Raw genomic sequence first — 20,777 nt, 5'->3', positions numbered from 1 at the left:
AACGCTGGTGTAAATAAAGCTTATTCAGATACTCTGGTTTTATATCAATATAACTGAGACCAGAATATGATGTTTGTGAGTCTGATTCCAGGGTTTGGACACCTGGCAGCAGTTCGGGTGCCTATGCAGCTAACAGGGTTAAATCTGGCTCATTTTGGCTGCTAAGAGACACTGCTTGAAGCCACTAGTTTCATAACTTCTATAACTCTCTTTAATGGGCCTGAATTGCCAATAAAGAATTCACATAAAATAGTCACTTGCAGACACCCAAGTTCCAAATATGCACCTATCCCAGCCCCACTGTTGAGTCCAGGCTGACATGGGAATCTGTGCTTGCACCACTGCTCAGCACACAGTCCAGCTTCTTGTAAATGGGCAGCTCACCGGGGTAATGGTAGAAGTGGAATTGTTATTCTTGGCCCGCTGATAGCTCACCTTGAGTCCTTTTATCTTTTCCACACACTATGTTCCAGTCTGGTTGATCCATTATCATCCAGCAGCTTCTGAGGTATGCCATTGTATTGCTGGGCATTCTTCTTTTGAGTCCCAAAGTCATGAGTTTTGTTTGCTTCTTCCCAAAGATCAACCAAAGCTTTGGTACTGGCCCCTGGCTTGGTGGCTGCATGCTGACTGGGCATTCTTCTCACTCCTGCATTAGACATTGGAGAAGGTATTGCAAGCAACATGGATCTGAGAATACTGAGCAGAACCATAAGAAAGCTGGCAATTTCCAGTAGGGACAGATCATGGGTAAGACAGGACACAGGAACAGGTGCCCTGGAGGCTTGCGAGAAGGGATTGGTGGACCACCATCTATTAATAATAGTGACTGGCTGTGGCCATGTGTTCTCACTGCAGGCATCTCAACTTAGCAAAACGCAAGATAAGCTAACTTGTGGTTTGTCCTGTGCCTCAGAGCAAGGGTGCATGAGTAAGAATGTTGATGTCTGAACATGGAACATGTTAAAAAAACTTGTGACTCACAACAGGTTAAATCTCCAGTGAAGACAAAGCCAGTGTCCACCAAGCACTGTGTGACTAATTCACTTTTGCATTATTCCAGATCTCAATGGAGTTATGCTGGTGCAACACTGGAGTAACACAGCAATGAATCAGGCCTTATGCTGCTTTAATGAAACCCTTCAGCAGCCAGAGGTGGATTTAGAAAAGTCTCCTGAGTGTAAGCTAATTCATGTGGGAGCAGCACATATCATGTGTCACTTTTAAAAGTGCTAATTCCCATATCAGGGAATCTGAAAAGGAGCAGGAATATCATGTTAAATAAAAATTGATATAGCAGAGGGTGGTGAGAGAGGTTAAAAAGGGGATATTTAGAATCTCTTGTGCCACATGAGGCAACCCATTTTTCCAACTACTGTCTATCTAGAGCAAGATCTTTGACTTCATCATCAGTTGTTGCCATGATGGCACCATCCTTTTTAATCATCCTGTGATAGGTCATTCCTTGTTCTCCAACCTTTCCTTTCCTCCAGGTGAAATCCAATCTAAGGTGTACCTGTAATCCTTCTGCCAGGTGGAATGGGCAGCAACAAGTGCCAGGTTCAATATCCAGGGGTTCCTCTTAAAAATACAACACAGAACCAGCTTGAGCCCCTACCCAATGATCTGGGAAAACATCACTGGCATGGCTGGCCCAGTTCAGCTGACTCGGGCTTGTGGGGCTTGGGTTCTGGAGCTGTAAAACTGCAGTCGAGATGTTTGGTTTGGGCTGGAGCTTGAGTTCTGGAACCCCACAACGGGGGAAGGTCCCAGAGCCTGAGCTCCAGCCTGAGCATCTAAACTGCAATTTTACAGCCCCACAGCCCCATGAGCCTGAGTGAGCTGACACATGCCAGTCACAGGTGTTTAATTGAAGTGTGGACATACCCTAAGAGGCAACATTTCCGCACTTGCAAGCACTGAATCTTTTGGAACTCTTTTCTTTCATAAAGAACAAATTTATGAAAGAAAAAACACAGCGTTAATTTCGGAACAATGACATGAAAATATGCAACCAATAAGTAAAACACTTGTCCCACAGTATCTTGGCAGTATCCTTTGCCTTGGCTTCCCACCTCAAGGTGTGAAAATCCAATGGATGAATTTCTCTCCACTGCACCCTACTCATGATTTGTTGTCTCTTTAGTGATTTCACTGGGTAGTGGGGAACCTCTCTGCTGCTGCTTCTTCTGTGTTGTCTTTTCCCTGCAACACTATCGCCATACCAAGTCTAAGATTCAGCCCCCACAGTGATAAGCTCCCACAACTTATTAGTGAGTTCAGCTCTAATGTTCCCTGAGAAATAGCCAGGACTCCCAATTGAGTGTAGGCATTTCTGACCTTAAACACTGGAAGGGGGAGAGTCAATGGCTTTTGGAACTCTTTAGACAGGCTCACCCCACTAGGTAAAAACACCTGTTCTGACCCCCTCTGACTTTTACTTGGATTTGGCATCACTACGCCCTGCTTAGGGAGTGAGGGTCAGTTTAGGGTGCCTCAATCAGGGCATGCTAAGTACATTTCTGCTGCCCTTTACTCATACAATAAGGATAACAATATTTAATTATCCTGGCATTCAATATTAAAGTGAATCTTTACCCAAAACAGCCATAATTGATCACTTTGGCAAGCAGATCTGCCTGCTGATTACCTAGGCAGAGTAGGTGTGTCTATGGGAACATGGTCTGATCCTCAGCTCTTTTCCCGCAGTTCATCACTTGATGGCAGGAAAGAGCTCATTCAGACCCTGCTTACATACCTTGTGCTTCTTCCATGGGGTAGCCTGATGCAGAGACACCGAGTTTCTAATGTGCCGGTAGATGCTTAGCCCCTGGCTCTGCCCCATGCTCCGCCCCACCTCTTCCTGCCCCTGCTCCACCCCTGCCCCACCTCTTCCAGTCTATTCTGCTCCCTCCCCTGCTCTTCCTCCTCCCCCCCAGTACCTCCTGCACACTGCGGAACAGCTGATGACGGTGGACGGGATGCGCTTGGAGGGAGGAGGAGAAGCTGATCAGTGGGGCCGCCAGTGGGCAGGAGGCGCTAGGGAGAGGGGGAGGAGCTGATTGGTGGGTGCTCAGCACCACCATTTTTTTTCTGTGGGTACTCCACCCCCAGAGCACCTACAGAGTCGGCACCTACGGCTTTGTGACATGGCTAAATCATCATAATCATCTCTGCCTAATTATTAAGTCCACAGTCTGGTGACCCATGTGGAGCAGCATTTCCACATTGGTTACACGATCTCTCCAATGAATTCCCAAGATTCTTTTAAAACAGTTCTGGAGGAATGCATTCAGCTTCTGTTGTGTACAGCCACCATCTGCCATGTTTCTTAGGCATACAATAGTGTTGGAAGGACAATAGCGTTGTACAATCACATTTTAGTGTGTAGAGGTATCCTCTTAATCTTCCAGATATTTGATAAACAGGAAAATAATCCAGTGGCTTTACCAGTTCTTGCCTTCTCTTCTTTAGTGAGCTGGCCATTAGCAGATGTTGCACTTCCAAGGCAGATGAAGTCATCAACTTTTTCATATTGCTCTCCATCGATCACACATCTGCCAGTGTTGACAGCATTCTCTCCTATCTCCATAGTCTTGCTCATCTGAGTACTGATACAAAGTCTCACATTAGCAGCTTCTGCTTTTATGCTCATAAAGAGTCTTTTCATTCCATCCAAGTCATCCAATATGACTGTATCATCTGCAATATGACTATATCTGCAAAATATAAGTCTCCTGCCCAAACAATATCAGTATCCTTGGGAGCAGCCATTGCTGTTCTCATTACAAAATCTATGACAGTGCAAAAGAGAAATGGGATAATTTTCACTCCTTGCCTTACGCAGTAACAATCTTAAACCATCCTGTGTTTCCACTCTCTGTCCTGATGCAGCACACAGATTTGTCATACAAAGCGTTGTAAAAACAGAATAGGGAGGGAAGTATAATTATTGAAGGAGGACAAAAGTGAGTGATATATTTTAATTTTGAGTGGCGGTATTCAAAAATGGTAAGAAAAGAAGAAAAACAGAAGAGAGAGAACTGATAGTCGTCATAATTCCAATATTTATAAAAACATGGAACTGATTAGAGGCAGAATAGAAGCTAAAAGAAACGTGGAGTAAGAAGATGAAAGAAGAGAGAGAGAACAGGTCAAACTGGGAGAGAAACAGACAGAAATGGAGGATCTGTAACAAAAGGGATTCTTACAGCTTTTTATCTTCGTTTGTTGCCTCTGTAATGCTCTGAGGAATGTACGTTTGTTTCCTTCAAATATTTGTTTTCATGCTGCCTTCCACCAATGCACAAGACTGTGGACAGAGACAGAAGAGAGCTGGTAACTGACAAAGATCCCTGTGATGGATGAAGAAGAAAGTGGGGGAAATAATTAAACATGAATTCATAGGAGCTATTCCTTTGTTCTCACTTTTGAGAAAGAAGGGGAACAAAACCTGACTTATTTTCTAGCACAGGTTACTTGGATGGAACAGTATATGGAACTCTGCTGTTGTAGCAGAAGGTTTTGGATTTGCCTTAGGAGAGAATGATATTTTAAAATTAGCTTAATCTTGTGTTTTGACTGATCTTCCTCTTTCCTGCCTATAACATTTGTAACCTGCAATGTAATTTCCTTGTCACAAAGTAGGTGTAAAAAAGGGAAGAGAACACCCTCTTCTTCCTCTTCTATCATGTCTTTCTTTCTTTTAATGCCTCTCCTTCATACCCTTCTTTGCCCATCCTTCCCCTCACCATCCATTTTCTTTCTTGTGTGTATGTTTGTGTTTGTGTGCATGTGCATAAGTAGCAAATAACTGGGACCAGATTTTTTTAAAATAATCGGTGTCTCCCTGCCAGCTTAATTAAACTGAAGAGAGAATGCAGATGCCAAATAGGAAAATAAACTGGACTCTTTGCTCTATATTAACATAATTAAAACCTTTTACTTAGAATATTTAGCAGCCAAAAAGATCAGGAGATAAAAATGTCATGTTGTACAGTTTCATTTGCTGGAAACTCTCCTGAACTGAAATTGGAAGAGGTGACACCACAGTATGCCCTAGGCCTGCCTTGCAGCGACCAGCTGCAAGAAACTGACCAGAACAGTATGAAGACAATAGCTCTGGTCTGCAATCTGTAAGCAGCATAAACATTTTTTCCTTTCCCTATCACAAATATTTAAATTTGTTTTTGAGTTCGTTTGAGGTTTGGGGGTGGTGTTTGTGCAGGCTTTTATAGGTAAATATTAGTTTTATCGGAACAGCTGAATCCTTAGTAGTAGTTCATGGCTGATTCAAAGCCTCCAGTACGCTAAGGCTGAGTTTAAACAGTTACCACTTATCTGGCAGGGCTTCAGATGCCTGGCTGCTGAGTTGAACACAGTGTCAAATGAAGAAGTACTTGTCTGAGGAACTGAAAAGCACATTGGATTGCATGTCTCAAACAGCCCTGGACTGTCTTCTTAATCTTGGTTTCAAAGCAGAATGAAACCTCTTGGCTTTCTCACTCTCCCATTTAGTATTTGAGCTCTGCTTCAGGTATTGCAGGACTGTGCAGCAAATAACTTTGCAGGATTGCTATTTACTTTGGTGCTGCAATTTCTATGGCAATTAAAATGTACTTCCTCTGCAGTTTGCAAACTTTGACAGCTGACCCGCTAGTCTGACTTATAGAGGAAGTGTTAGCAGCAACTTCATCTGCAAACGTAGAAACAGCAGAAGTACAAGAAGTATGCACAAATATGACAGTTCTTTTACATTAAATTTCTGTTACTCTGTTTCTGCAGTCTTTGCACATGCAAGACTGCCATTGATTTCAAAGAGAGTTATGTGCATATAAAGGCTCCAGGTTCAGACCTATATTGATTGTGTATCATTTTATGCATTTATGAATTAATTTCCATGTCTATTCTGTTAGAAATCATATACAAGATCCTCTGCTGGTGTAAATAACTATAGCTCCACTGACTTTAATAGAAGTATGCCATTTTACATCTAAGGAAGATGTAGCTCCACATCTGTAGGCGTTTTATGATAAAAAGGGAACTCCCCCAGGCCTATATTTATTTGCATAGATAATTGTATACTCTGCCTTAATCCCTTTTGAACACACTCTGTGAGTCACTTGCTTAGCCCCTGCTAGATTTCTGCCAAGCAAAATAAAAAAAATGCTTTTATTGATGTACTATGTAAGCATATAAATTGGGTGTCAAATATTCATCAGCTACTTTTCAAGTAAGCTATTTGCTAGACAAATTATATATAAATTATACTAATAATGATAAGATATTGTAAAGCAAGTAACTGTATTGTGTTGCTTTATAAATCCTTTATCTAAGTTCAAAATTAAACAGGTTATTCCATTTGGCAATAATTTTATTATCCAAAAGAGAAAATTGTGTGTTTGAGTTTTTTTCATTTACAAATACTTTTTGTGCTTTGGCAATTCAAAAATGACTGTCCTCAATGAAGATTAATACCTTTGTGTTTGAAGAACTTTTTCTTAGAAATGAAGAAGTATAGGCATTAGAAATGTATATACTTTGCATGCGCATACATTACTAATTGTACAGCAATGCATGGATGTGTGGTGCACCAGATACATACATGCGCAACTGGAGCATTGCATGATGATATTTAGTGTGAGCTGATAAAGACAGTCCCTTTGCTTTAACTCCATAATTCTTATTCTCTGTGCTCCCTGAGCAGTCATCCTTTCCCCCCTAAATTCTCCCTACATTAAATAAACAAAGTGCTCTCATTTTGTTAGTATTAATAATAATGATTAAAATTACTTATCTAGTGCTATAAATGTACATAGAACTTTGCAAATGAAAGTAAGACCCTAGGACATTTACAATATACCTTTGCCAGACACAGTACAAATATTTAAAATGTATGACCAGAGCTGGAGCAGAAAGAAAAGTAGGAAATCACCAATGGAAGGACAGGTGAAACAAGTAGGTTTTAAGGAGAGATTTAGTTGGAGCTAAAAACTTCAAACCTGCCTTCTTTTGTTTAAAAAAAATTCCAAGTCTGAAGAAAATGGATTCACTAATTTTAAGTGATGAATGTTTAATTTTGGCAATCTGGATTATGTGCATTAGATTTTTTTTTACTCATTTTTAATGTTTTTTAAAAATTGCTTTAAAAGGATATACTTCCTGGGCTACTCAAGGTAGAGCCAATGAGGATGGGTGGCTGTGATGCATATTGGCTCACTAAGAGAGCTTCCAGAACAGGAAATCTTTAGTATAGACTCATCTTTAAAGTGCTTTAGCATAAGCTTAGTTCTAAAGTACTTTACACTGGAACGAAGTGAATCACTCGTTTCAAGCAATTTACAAGCTCAGCTCAGGGAGCGTGTAAGTTCTGCAGCTGGATACCTGGATTCCAATTAACTTTCAAGCTTCTCTGGTGATGCCGGCAGAATCCGTCGACCTAATAGCTCTGATCAAAAAACGTACAAACCTGTGCAGCTGAAGCTTGTTGTACAGTTTTCAGTGACCTTGTATTGCCTTAGGCCTTCTCCAAGGCCTAAGACACAATACACATCCAAATTGTATAGCTTTAACTATACTGGTGCACCTCACTGATTCATCTCTCACCAGAACTCAGATATTCTGACACCAAACCACATATGCACTCCTAGCATAATTACATCATCACCAGGATCATCAAGAAATACCACCACCCAGAGCCAACACTTATCAGGGGAAGAGGGGTGAGTAGGAAGAAGTCTGACCAGCTTTGAAATGATGTTAAATATGTGCAACAACTATTTTTGTCTACCCTAAATTTCTATTTTTATACTGGTCTAGTTAAATAATACAGAACCCCTAGTCTAGATTCAGTTATACCAGTATAAAAGTGCTTATACAGGGTAGTTTATCCCCATGATGGAATAATAAGCTATAAGCATATATGGCACCTTTACATTAGTATAACTGTGCCCACCTGAGGGGTTGTACCAGTATAACTATTTTATTTATCACACCCTAACCAAAATAGTTATACTGGTATAAAAACTGTGTGTAGAACCAGGTCTTATACACGTGTAGGTACATTGCATAAGCCCATACCCTCAGCTCATTTGTTCTATTAGCATCCACAGTGGCTTATGCCAGCTTTCTTACAGCACCTTTGGGGAAGGGGTTAGGAACCCTTTTTACCCTTAGCTATATCCAGGCTATTCGATCATTCCTGCTTCTACCTTTCTTAAGGAGCAATGTCAGTTTCCTTTTCTCTGAAGTCTCTGAAGACTGTACATATTACTAGGTCTCTCCCAAACTACTAGTCTGTCAGATTATCAACTAGAGTACCAGCATGTGTTCATGGAAGGCTGTTTAAGAAATCCCTGAATATTGTCCTTTTCCTCCTTTGATGTGATAATAACCCAATTCAGGGCCAAAATACAATAAAAATACATTATTTTTATTTTTATCTAGGGTAACTTTGAATAAAAGCTGTGTATTCTTTATATTAAGTTTCACCTTTCCTAGTCCAATTTTTATCTCAATAACTATTTGCATTTAATAAATGTTTTTTCCTCCCTCCAACAGATTACATGGGATCTCAGGAGTGGGTCTTAAGCAGTTTCCCTAAGGAGTCCTTTTCTCACTGATTGTTTTTGACACTTCTCTGAAGAAAATGGTTCATTACTAGGGCCCTACCAAATTCACGGCCATGAAAAATGCCTCACAGACCGTGAAATCTGGTCTCTCCCTGTGAAATCTGGTCTTTTGTGTACTTTTACCCTATACTATACAGATTTCATGAGGGAGACCAATGTTTCCCAAACCCAAAAAGAGGAGGCAGGGGAGTTGCAAGGTTATTGTAAGGGGATCACAGTATTGCCACCCTTACTTCTGTGCTGCCTTCAGAGCTGGGTGGCCAGAGAGCAGTAGCTGCTGGCCGGGTGCCCACCTCTGATGGCGGTGCCGTCACCAGCAGCCATGCAGAAGTAAGGATGGCATAGTATGGTATTGCTACCCTTACTTTTGCACTTCTGTCTTCAGAGCTGGGCCCTCGGCCAGCAACTGCCACTCTCTGGCTGCCCAGCTTTGAAGGCAATAGTGCAGAAGTAAGGGTGGCAATACCATACCATGCCATCCTTACTTCTGCATGGCTGCTGGCGGCAGTGCTGTCTTCAGAACTGGGTGCCCAGCCAGCAGCCACCACTTTCTGGTAGCCCAGCTCTGAAGGCAGCACTGCTGTCAGCGGCAGCGCAGAAGTAAGAGTGGCAATACTGCAACCCTCCTACGATAACCTTGTGACTCCCCCACAATCCTCTTTCAAGTCAGGACTAGTGTTCCCTCTACTTTTTCCCACCCATGTGTGAATGAATTTAATGAGCACCAATATGGAGGTGATGTGTGACATATCACCTCCATATTGGTGCACATAACAAAATTCATGGGGTGGGGATGAGGAGTTCGGAGTATGGAGGGGCTCAGGGCTGGGGCATGGGGTTGGAGTGAGGGGGGGTGAGGGCTCCAGCTGGGGGTGCGGGCTCTAGGGTGGGACCAGGGTTGAGGGGCTCATGGTTGAGTAAGAGGGTTGGGGTGCAGGGGCTGAGGGCTCCGGTTGGGGGTGTGGGCTCTGGGTTGGGGCCAGGGGATGGGCGCATCTCCCCAGGTTAAGTTAATAATGCATTTTATTTCTCAATCTGTTTATCAAAATGCTTATCTCTGTATGTTTCAAAGGTTGCTAAAACCAGATTTAAGAGACTATCCTCCTAAATATTTTTGACATAGGAAAAAGAACGTCTTTCTAACAGAAACAAACTTCTGGACAAGCACAAAAGTAATTAAAAACCAGGTAATTCAATGATATGACATGAATTACATGATGAAGAAAAGTGGTGTGGATGAAAACATCCTCAAGACTGAAGGATAAAAACAAAGATGAATTATAGACAACCTCCTTCTTGAGATGCAAAATTCTTATTCCTATAGCTCCCCATACCTGCTTACTGAATGTTCTAGTCATGGATCTAAATTTTAAACATAATAACAATTTTTTTTATGGTTAGCAGCTAGACATTGTATTGGATGTTATTCAAAGTATGTAACTCCCTCCTCCTATGGAATTGTGGTGTAGTAAAATATGGACTGTCCTTGTACTAGAAAAGCTTTCTAACCAAGTACATACACGACAAAAAACACCAGAAATGGAGGATAGATATTTGGTCACTCTTTCTAGCAAACTTAGAGGAGGACTCCCCTGCCAGCAAGCCAGAATCTTTAGCCAAATTCTTTGAATATTAACCAGATCCTAAATAAATAATGTATGATATTGTAAGTTAATGTTTTATTGTAACTTTGCCTTAATTAAAATTTTAAAAATAAACTTCTCCATGTTTCTAGTGTAATATTCCAATTTAGATCCATTTCCCAGGAGACATTGCTAAAAACAAATATCTAGCAATGTATATAGGTTGATATCACACATTAATTTGAGGCTAACTACTCATCCTGTGCACAAAGCATGAGTAAACAGGCTTTTCACGGGAAACACAGGCATGAACTGGGTGAGGTGACTTTCTCACCCTTCAACCTGGAGCAAAGATATGTAGTAACTGTGTAGCCATTCCATGGCCCATTAAACACCGCAAAGCTGATATTTTGGTTAGCGGATAATACTTTGCAGACCCACTGGCTACTCTATGAGTTCTACACATGGAAGGCTTGTGGGTTTGGGCTCTACTCCTTGTGAACTCAGAAGGGGTTAACCACTTCACTGGGCAGAAAGTAGGAGGTTAGCCCTTTTAGATTGCACAAGCTGCAAGATGGGCAGTTGTGGCTTATTAAACTTCTAGGAGCTGGAACTGACAGCTGTGCTGCCTAAGTGGAGGAAGTCATAAAAAGGAAGCAGAAGGCCCCAGAGGGAATTAGCTAGCTGCTTTCTAGCTTCATCCTGACTAGGGGAAAGGAGTAACTAGGGAAATTAACTTCCTGCTTGAACTAAGGAGGCCTATACTACAGCCAGAGGGTGACCACAGTAAGACTGTTTTTATTTGCTTGTTAGTTGAAGTAAATGGAAAGAAGCTGCCCTGTGTTCTATTACATTTATGATTATAGCCAAGAGAACTGCCCCATCACTGTTATTTTTCCAAGGCTGGGAGTGGAATGGATTTTCTATTTTTTGTTTTTAATATAATTTAAAGGGACTGTGACCCTAACCCATAGTGGTAGCTGGCATTCTTGTTCCTGGCTTCATAGTAGCAGATTGGTTTTCCTGCTGGAGAAGAAAAGAAAACTGGCAGAGCTCAAGTTGAAGCATCAGAGTCATATATGCTTATAGAGTTATTAATACAATTTTTTTATAAATCAGTTTTTAATATGTCTATATCTTCAGAAAATATTAATTTTGCTATCTAAGTCATTGGTCTTTGAAATTATGCTTATCCATGTTCCAGGGCCATTTGAAATTTCTTCCAATGCTGTAGGATACTGGGAATTCAGGAACTTTAAAAACATATCTGAGAAAGATGCTAGGATAAATAAAATGCTTATGCTTGTAAACTTATATGGAAATTATTACCGACTATATAAATTTTGTATCTGCCATTCCTAAAAGTAAAGTGATCACCTCTCTCTTTGTATTCATTAGGTGAAGGGAACAGAGACACCCTGTTTTCAAAACATCTCGTCTTATTCTGTTAAAGCAGTTTTCTTTAAAATATTGAATTGTTTCACACGCTTGTAGGTTTCTAAAGAAAGGAAAATGAAGACAATTAATATACAGTTTGTTTTCACCTTATGGTAATGTGAGAGATTCTAGAACTATAGTCAAGCTTTAAAGTATCCCAGCTTGGCTAAAAGTGACATGTGCTCAGACCAATTTATAAAGAAATGGAACAATTTATAAGCATGCTCCAGCTGAAGTTGGCCCAGGGAAACTCTGTGGGCTTTCTGTGCTTTGCAGCTGCAGAAGATAATTGCAAGTCTTAAAGGGAATTATCACCTTCCAGTAGCCAAGCAAAGAATTACTTAAGTCACTTAAGAGCTCTATGATTTCCCCCTTCTTCAAGATAGAGTCCTTAACTCACCCATCACAATTGTCCTTATTGACAAATAAACCTTGTCTTAGACCATATGCATATTGGGAAAATACCATGTTAGAAAACATTCTAACATGCTCCACTGTGATGCTAAACATAACTTAGCAACTAATGTCACTAGGAACAAGTCATGTTTAAAAGCTGGTTAGCAGGCCATGGTTAATATCAGCTTCTCTTTGGCTGGTGAGATGACAGCCCTCCTCCTGTTTCAATCTGCTCTAACCACTATTGAAGTTAGTCAGAGACAGCCAGTCATTAGTACAGTATTGGTGAGGAGAAGAGACAACTGCCCAGAAGCACCGATTGAGAATATCTTGTGCCAGACGAAGAGTGAAACAAAGACTGATACAGACAGGATGAAACACAATGAATTCTTCCAAGCCTATGCTGAGGCTGTATTACAGGCCAAGAGAATCTTCCTTTCAGCCTCCATTGAAGTTCTCAAAACCCATCCCAAGGAGCTATCCAGGATGGTAAACCATTACACTAATCCTGAGTGTCTGCATCAGAACCAACTACTAACAGCTGCAAAGAACTATCATCCTACTTCACTGAAAAGAAAATGCACATTTGGGAAGGCTTCTCAAACAACCTGGATCCACTCCAACTGCACCCAGCAATCAATAACATGCATTCCAAGAGTTCAGTATATTCACTCAACATGAAATTCTGGACTGTAAGAGAACCCTAAAGGAGTCTCAACCCAGGACTTTTGAATCTGATCCATGCCCTTCCTGGTCTGTGAAAGAATCATGGACAATTGGTGCCACACATGATGAAATCAGCCAATGCCTCCTTCAAGGGAGGAATCTTATCTTCCTCCTTCAAACACATAATTGTATGACCAACATGAAAAAACCCCATCATGGATACATTGGTTCTAGCCAGCTACTGCCCATGTCAAACCATCAGCTCCTTAGCAAGCTCAAAGAGAAGCTAGCCAAAGGCCAACTACAATCCCATCCTGTACAAGACCAAGTACAATCTGGATTCAGGACAAGACAAGGAACTGAAACTACTTTAGTGGCACTGATGGTCTGCTATCAATGGATAGAGGGCAGACATCCATTCATATTCTCCTGGACCTTTCTGCAGCATTTGACTCTGTTGACCATAAGATGCTGCTATCTCACCTGAGTGCTTTGAGTCCTTACTGAAGGGATGCATCCAACAAGTAGCAATGGGAAACTACCTCTGCCACTAGACTGATCACTCATGGAGTCCAAAAAGGATCAATTCTCTCCTTGGTCCTATTGAACATCTCCATGCAGCTACTAGATCCTTCACCACGTATGACCTCACCACTACCAAGATGACCCAGTGCTTGGAGGAGATCAGTTCATGTCTAAAGAACTGGTTGAAGCTGAGCAGGACAGAGCATATGCTGGTGGGCATAGGAAAGCATTCTGAAGAGTTTGCAGCCATGGCACAGTTGAAGGTACACACCCGCAACAGGTCAATTCAGTCCATAGCTTAGGAGTGCTCCTGGATTCCTTGCTAACACTAAGCTGTCACCCAGCAGCATCCATAAGTAAGACTTTCTGCCATCTCCTGTTAGCTAGCCCATCCTGACAAAATATGGCCTCAGTTATACCTTTATCACCTCTTGTCTGGACTATAGCAATGCAATATACGTGGCTATGAAGGCTTCAGTGCTTAGGAAACTCCGACTGGTACAGAATACTGCAGTGTGTCTCCTCAGTAACAAAGGCTACTGCAAACACAGAAGACCTGTCCTCCACTCTCTACACTGGCTTGCTATAGAATTTTGAATCAAGTTCAAGGTCTTGGTCGTTATCTTCAAGGTGTTCCATGGCCTGGGCCCAGGATATCTAAAAGAAACAATGGAAATGAAGATTGTGGTTAACAACTCTGTTCCTTTGGACAAGAGAACTTTCTACAATAAGGATAAAACTCATCTGTCCAGGAAACACAGTTTTCTTGGGAACTAGTCCCAGACTGTGGAACAAACTCCCACAGAAAGCAAGGACCATCACAAATCTCACCACCTTCTGCTCGAAGTGCAAGGCACATTTCTTTGACCTTGTGTTCTCCATCATCAGTGTATAGGGGTGTGTGTGTAGTATTATGTGACTTTAACATTCCACTACACACACTTCTGCTGGGGAGAGGATGACTCATGTGGCAGATATTAGTCACATTGCTTAATGCAGTATTGGAAGGCACTTTTGTCAATGAGAGTAATGTCGGTGTAAAGCCGTTGAAGTTGTTATATCTGCCATTTGTGCATAGCTTGCTGCTTGCATCGGTGCTGCACGTATTAACTAAGAGTACTTGTGTCAATGCAAAGTTTTGTACACCATAGGTAGGTATCCCAGTGTGCTGCGTGCTGCCGTATGGCACAGTGCCTTCTGGGAAGGTTTCACAATGTGTTGTGGGATAGAAATGACTTGCCTAGGAATCTCTGGAAGCTAGGGGTCACGTTCCCAGAGTGAAACTTTCTGCAGCCCATAATGCCATCCATATCCCATAAATTTTCTTGCCTTTATTTTAAATCCCACAAACCTGTGCAGCCCTCCTTGGTGTCCACAATCTTTGACCATAGCATGGAGCCTGCACAGCTCTGCACTATTTTAATGAACATTGCAAATACAGTCCAAACAATCCTCCAGTATTTTCAGACCCACAGGAAGAACCACAATAGTGGAAAACATGATTTTTTTTTATGACAGACTATTAAAAAGACATAACAAAAAACAATTCAAGGTTATTGGTGGTGTTCATGGAGCAGCTGCAGATAGCAGAGAATTCCTTCTGGGCCAAGGAAATGGGCACTGACTGGTGGGATCCCATCATCATGCAGGTTTGGGACAATGAACAGTGGTTGCAGAACTTTCAGATTCAAAAGGCCAGATTTTTGGATCTGTGTGCCGAGCTCACCTCAGCCCTCGTGTGCAGGGACACTAGAATGGGAGCTGTATTGACAACTGAGCAGTGAGTGGGGATCGCACTCTGGTAGCTTGCAATGCTGGATTCCTACCTGTCAGTGGGAAATCATTTTGCAATTGGAAAGCCCATGGGTGGGGAGGGGCATTGTCATGCAAGTGTTTAGGGCCATTAATTATGTCCTGGTATACAGAACTGTGACTCCTGGCAATGAGCAGGACATAGTGGATGGATTTGCAGCAATGGGGTTCTTAAGCTGCAGTGTGGCGTTAGCACTCATATCCCTATTTTAGAACCAGCCCTCCTTGCCACAGAGTACACCAAAAGAAAGGGCTACTTTTCTATGGTTATGCAAGCATTGGCAGATCACTGGGGATGCTTCACCAATATCGGTGTGGGCTGGTCAGGGAAAGTGCATGATGCTTGCATCTTTAAGAACACAGGACTGTTCAAAAAAACTGCATGCAGGGACATTCTTTCCCAACCAGCAGATTATCATTGGTGATGTTGAAATACCAATAATGATCCTGGAGCTCCTGCCTACCTCTTGTTCCCCTGGCTCAAGAAGCCATATGCTGACCACACTGACAGCACTAAGGACTGATTCAACTACCAGCTCAGCAGGTGCAGAAAGACAGATAAATGTGCTTTTGGTAGAATGAAGGGAGGTTGGTGGTGTTTACTCACCAGATTAGAGCTCAGTGAGAAAAATATGCAAAGGGTTATAACTGCCTGCTGTGTCCTGCATAGTATCTGTGAGGCAAAAGGGAAAAAAGTTGCTCCTGGGGTGGAGGGTAGAGAGAGAGCAGCTGTCTGCTGAATTTGTACAGCCAGACACAAAGGCCATTACAAGATCTCAATGTGGAACTATGCGGTTGAGAGAGGCTTTAAAAAGCACTTTAATGGTCAGCCACATTAATGTGCTGTTCTGGACTGTGCTCTGGCCCTGAATATTTGGGTGCTGTTAAGAACTGTTTAGTGCTCGGTGTACATTTATACATATAACACTGTTTTTAATAAACCTATGAATTATGCAGTGCTTGCTGTACATTTACACATATGAGGTGTTTTCTTGAATCTCTAAGTTCTGTGGTGCTGTACACTTACAACAACTGAGTGCTTTAAGTATTGCTGTACATTCTGCAGTATGTGTGGTGAACTAATAAAGATTAAAATACTTTTAAAAAATAGAATTTTATTGAGTGACAAAAGCAGTGCAAAAAAATCAAGCTAACCAAAACCAATGTGCAAATAAAAAAGTACAATACAAACTTCTAACATAAATTAATGCAATGGAACTTTAAAATTAGAAAGGCAGCAACTATTTCTGTCCATTTCAATGAATGTGGTCCATTTTTGCTACACATACACTTCAACTTGGAGTGGTAGAGGTAAGGATGCCCAGGAGTCCATGTAGAATGTTGGGGGATGTAGGGAGCTGCCACCATGGAGTTCTCCAGAGACTGCAAAGGTGGTAAGATCATGATTGTTGGATCTGCAGGTCAACTAGAGTCTGCAGCATCTGTGTTTGCTGCCTGACACGTCCCATTATGTCCTGATGCATCTTCCTCTCCTGGTGGGAGTCCTGGGTCTGTCTCCATTTTCTTCTGTTCCACTTCATGCCATCTGCCATGTTGGACCACCAGGATCTTTGTATGCAATCTGATGCAACACTGGCCTACAGGATCTCGTTGAACATGTTCTCCCTAGTGGGCTTCTTTCTCCTCCTCCTCAGGATCAGGGATTCTGTGGGTGTGAAGGGGCAGTTGCTACAGAGAAAACAGACAGATGTATGATTGGATTTACAGCCACAATGGAAAGTGAAAGATAAGTTTAAAAAGGGCCTTCCCTTATTCCTATAAAAAAATGTAAGACATGCTTATTGATACTTCAGCTTTGGAGTGAATCTGCACAGTTCTCCAGGCCCAGATATGGTGAGTAAGGCCTGCAAGAGGCAGCAGGGCTAGCGGGGGTAGGAGAGGAAGAGGGCATTAGATTTTCAGTTGCATAAAACAATAAAATTTTAGTCCCTATTTCCATAGGTATGAGTATAAGGTATGAATATTGGCACTGTTTTCCACAGGCAATGGTGATTTTAGCCGATAACTCACTCCTGAGGATAACAAAGGTACAGAGACCACAGCTGCTGCTGGTGTCCCCAAGATGCCTGGGCTCGTATGCTGCTAACCTGTTTACTGCAATGGTGCCACTTTCCTCATTGCGAAGCGGTTGTTGGAAAGTGTCCTATCACAGAGGAAGAAATAAGGCAGCCTGCCTTAGGAACCTTTGGGAGAGGACTACAGAGTATCTCCAGGAAAATTTCATCAAAATCTCTCAGTAGGATACAAGGGACATCCCTGAATACGATAAACAAACTGTTCTGCATTCTCTCCACTCCCTGCCTAACCCTACAGGGAAATGAAAAGCAGATAACTCTATCTCTGTTTATGGTACAACTACCTCTTCTCATACAAGTAAAACAATGAAAAGTTGGATACCTGAGTCTTGTTAATTTGGGTATAGGCCAGGTGCCATCTTCATATGTAAACACTGTAAAGGAAAATGCATGCACAGGCTTATCCGAGGTTCCTTCCCTTTCATTGGGTTTGGCAGGAAGGACAGGCTAGACTGCAGTGGAGTCTTGATCGGTTCCTCCATGCCACATCTTTCCTCCTTCTTATTGTTCACGGCATGCCTCTCTGTCTCGGGCTCCTCTAAGGTATGCATGGTGATCTGTGGGGTGCTGGTGGGATCTCCACCAAGTATGGCATACAGCTTGTTGTAAAAGTGGCAGGTCTATGGCTCAGCACCAGAATGAGAGTTGGCCTCCCTGGCCTTGTGATATGCCTGCCACAGTTCCTTTGCTTTCATGCAGTACTGCTGCTGATCCCTGTCATACCCCTTTGCCTGCATCCCCTGTAGAATCTTTTCGTAGATGTTCACATTTCTGCAACTGGTCCATAGCTGTGCCTGGACAGCCTCTTCCCTCTGTAGGTCCAGGAGATCCAATATCTCTTGTCTACTCCAGGCAGGAGTGCATCTAGTACATGGAGCCAGCATGGTCAGCTGGGCAGCTGTGCATAAGGAAAGAGAGTTGCTAGGTGAGCTTGTGGGGTGTTTTAAGGGTGGGGGCTTCTGGTCTCCGTGACCCTTAGGCAGTGGAGTTCACAATTGTGATCAAAACAGTAACTGTCAGGCATTGTGGGAGGTGTGTTAGGGTTGACATAAAGAGAGAACTTGAGTGACACTATCTTTTATTGGACCAACTTCTGTTGGTGAGAGAGAGAAGTTTTCGAGCCACACAGAGCTCTTCATAAGGGTTGACATAGGTCAGATAGTGTCTACACTTGCACTGTGTCAACCTCTATTGCTCAACCATGGCTGATTGCCATTCAGGGAGGCAGTTAGGTTGCATTAACCGGGTGCTTCTGTTGGCCAGAGGTAAATATGAGCGTAGACTCATGGACAAATAGGTTGACATGAGATGAATTACACTGACCAAACTTTGTAGTGCAGACCATGTCTCATATACTATGGTGATGAGTGTAGTATCAGAACCTACAGAGTATAGAATAGCCGCTGGGTGCTGAGCTCTTTTAAAAACTGGCTCTAACTTTATTTTTAGGCACCTAAGTAAGTGATCTGCTTTTTTTCCCCAAAAGTGCTGAACACACAGCAGCTTCCATGTCTGCAATAGCAACTTCAGGAACTTGGTTTTTTTTGTGACTCTTGTTTTAGGAACAAAAAGGAAACAGTCAGAACACCTCTCCATACACTCCTACATAATTTTATAATTTAAGAAAGAACTGTGGAGAATGAGCTGTGAAGCCCGTGCTCTTCTTCCTCCTTCCATCCCACCTTCTCTTCTACCAGAAACTGCAAAGATTAGAACACAGAATAAATTCTAACACCTGTTTGGATACAAGTGGGATGGAGAATAAGCACCACTGAGTTATCCAGCTTTCATCTTGGTTAAACTTTCATATAAAAGATGAAAGTTAAAGGGAATTGGAGAGGGTGAGAGACTCAACAATTGGTGGTTGTGTTTGCAAATTCCTCTAGATTTGAGCTTTTATGTAAATCTGGTCTTTTTGCTAAGTTATCAGCCCATAAACAAAGCGAGATCTGCAACATTCCAGATCAATATGTGCAGTACAGAAGGTGGTGGATACCTCCACCATAAATACATTAACAGTGCATGCTTAACCTGTACAAGTATGTGGAATGTGAACGCTCACTGGAGTTGTAATTAGTGAGGGAGCTGTATGGGATGTAGATAGTATTTTCTTATCAGTCAAGTCTAAGACTGAAGGAAGTGCCTTGTGAAGATGTCAGTTTGTCAATGGCAGCGTGTATGTGTGGATGCACGGGCATGGTTATGAAGTATTTTGTAACCTGGTATTTTCTTGCTGCTTAGGCCATGGGTGATTTCAGCACGGAAATATTATAGAACAGAATAGTTCAAAATATTTAAAAACAGAATATTATAGAATATGATGATGGGTGATCACTCATTACTGAGTATGATCATCTTCCATGGGAGTTATGCATCCTCAGGTGGCTAATAAGGCCAATCCTTGAACCACAAGTTCTATTGCAATGAGGGCAAATGTTTTCAGGCTCAGCAGGAGGTTGTTGACCATGACTGGAAGCCAGTCTCTCCTTCCTTCTGCACCTCTTGTCCTCTTCAGCTTGTTGGCAAGCAAGTTCAAAATGCAGGGGACCATCACGCAGGACTTCACTCCATTTTAAGCGATCCTGGGCAAGTGTCTCCCAAGTGTCAATGTCAATATTACTTTTTTAGGTTGTCCTTCAGTAAGTCCTTATAACGCTTCCATTGTCCACTCACATTACAGTACCCTTCTTTCAGCTGAGAGAAAAGGACCTGTTTTGGGAGGCGATGGTCTGGCGTCTGGACAACATGACCAGTCCAGTGGAATTGCTGACAGACAACCTATAGACACCACTTGAAAGTCCTTGAGAGGCACCATCAATGCTGCCTTCCTAAAATTCTGAAGATCAAATGGGAAGACAAGCGCACCAACATTAGTGTCCTGGAAGAGGCACAGACCACCAGTATCTAGGCAATGCTCACCTGTCAGCAATATAGAATATATATTACAGGGAAATACTCTTTTTTAACACAGACAAGGCAAACTGATGTTCCCACAGGACGGATCTTTAGACTAGGCACCAGAGAGATGATGGATCTTCAGCGTAAAGAAGCCCCATCGGGGCTGACTGCCAGTAAGGGCAGCGCACCGTGACTGAAAGCCTGGGGCTGGCGGGACTGGGTGCCAGCAGCCGTGTGTGTCACGCCCAGGTGTCTCAGGGCAGCGGGTGACCGCTGTACCGCTCGCCCGGGGTTGATGCCCGCTCCAGGGGCCACCAGGAGGGTGGAGGCGCTGGGGAGCGCGGTGCGGTGACAAGCTCGCGCTCCGCGGGCTCGCCGAGCTCAGGCAGGTGCCGGGGCGAGTCTTCACCGGGCGGGCTGGCTCCACACACGCCCCCCGAGCCATGCAGACAGCGGGCCCCGCTCCGTATTAAACGGGGTTTTCCCTCCGCCGCCCACTTACCCCGACGTTACCGCCCCCGCCCCGCTCCGCTCAGGAGCGGACCCTGAGGGCACAGCGAAGGCGGAGAGGCTTCGTTGCTGCCAGTACGCATGCTCGGCTCTCTCGGGCATGCGTATTGGTAACGAGGGAGCCGACTCTCACGCTCTCCCCGGAGCCCTTCCCGCCCAGGGGCGGGGCGGCCTGACGCAGAGCGCGGCAGGCGGAGGAAGCCCCGGGGAGGAGGCGGGGCCCT

At 43.0% G+C, this 20,777-nt stretch overlaps 1 long non-coding RNA gene across 2 annotated transcripts; it reads right to left on the bottom strand.

Moving 5' to 3' along the window:
• Window positions 1–258: 258 nt before the first annotated feature.
• LOC123364276 lies at window positions 259–14,072 on the bottom strand. 2 transcript variants are annotated; one of them, XR_006577056.1, is made up of 4 exons: window positions 13,196–14,072; window positions 11,591–11,711; window positions 4,212–4,312; window positions 259–1,581 (listed from the first exon to the last, which is right to left on the bottom strand). It is a non-coding gene; the product is annotated as an uncharacterized LOC123364276 (long non-coding RNA). The 2 variants fall into 2 exon arrangements; XR_006577057.1 differs by having other exon boundaries at window positions 259–649.
• Between the last annotated feature and the right edge of the window lie 6,705 nt (window positions 14,073–20,777).

Source organism: Mauremys mutica, chromosome 2, assembly GCF_020497125.1.
Source record: "Mauremys mutica isolate MM-2020 ecotype Southern chromosome 2, ASM2049712v1, whole genome shotgun sequence".
In the NCBI taxonomy this organism is placed as follows: Eukaryota; Metazoa; Chordata; order Testudines; family Geoemydidae; genus Mauremys; species Mauremys mutica.
This window is presented reverse-complemented; position numbering and strand designations above follow the sequence as displayed.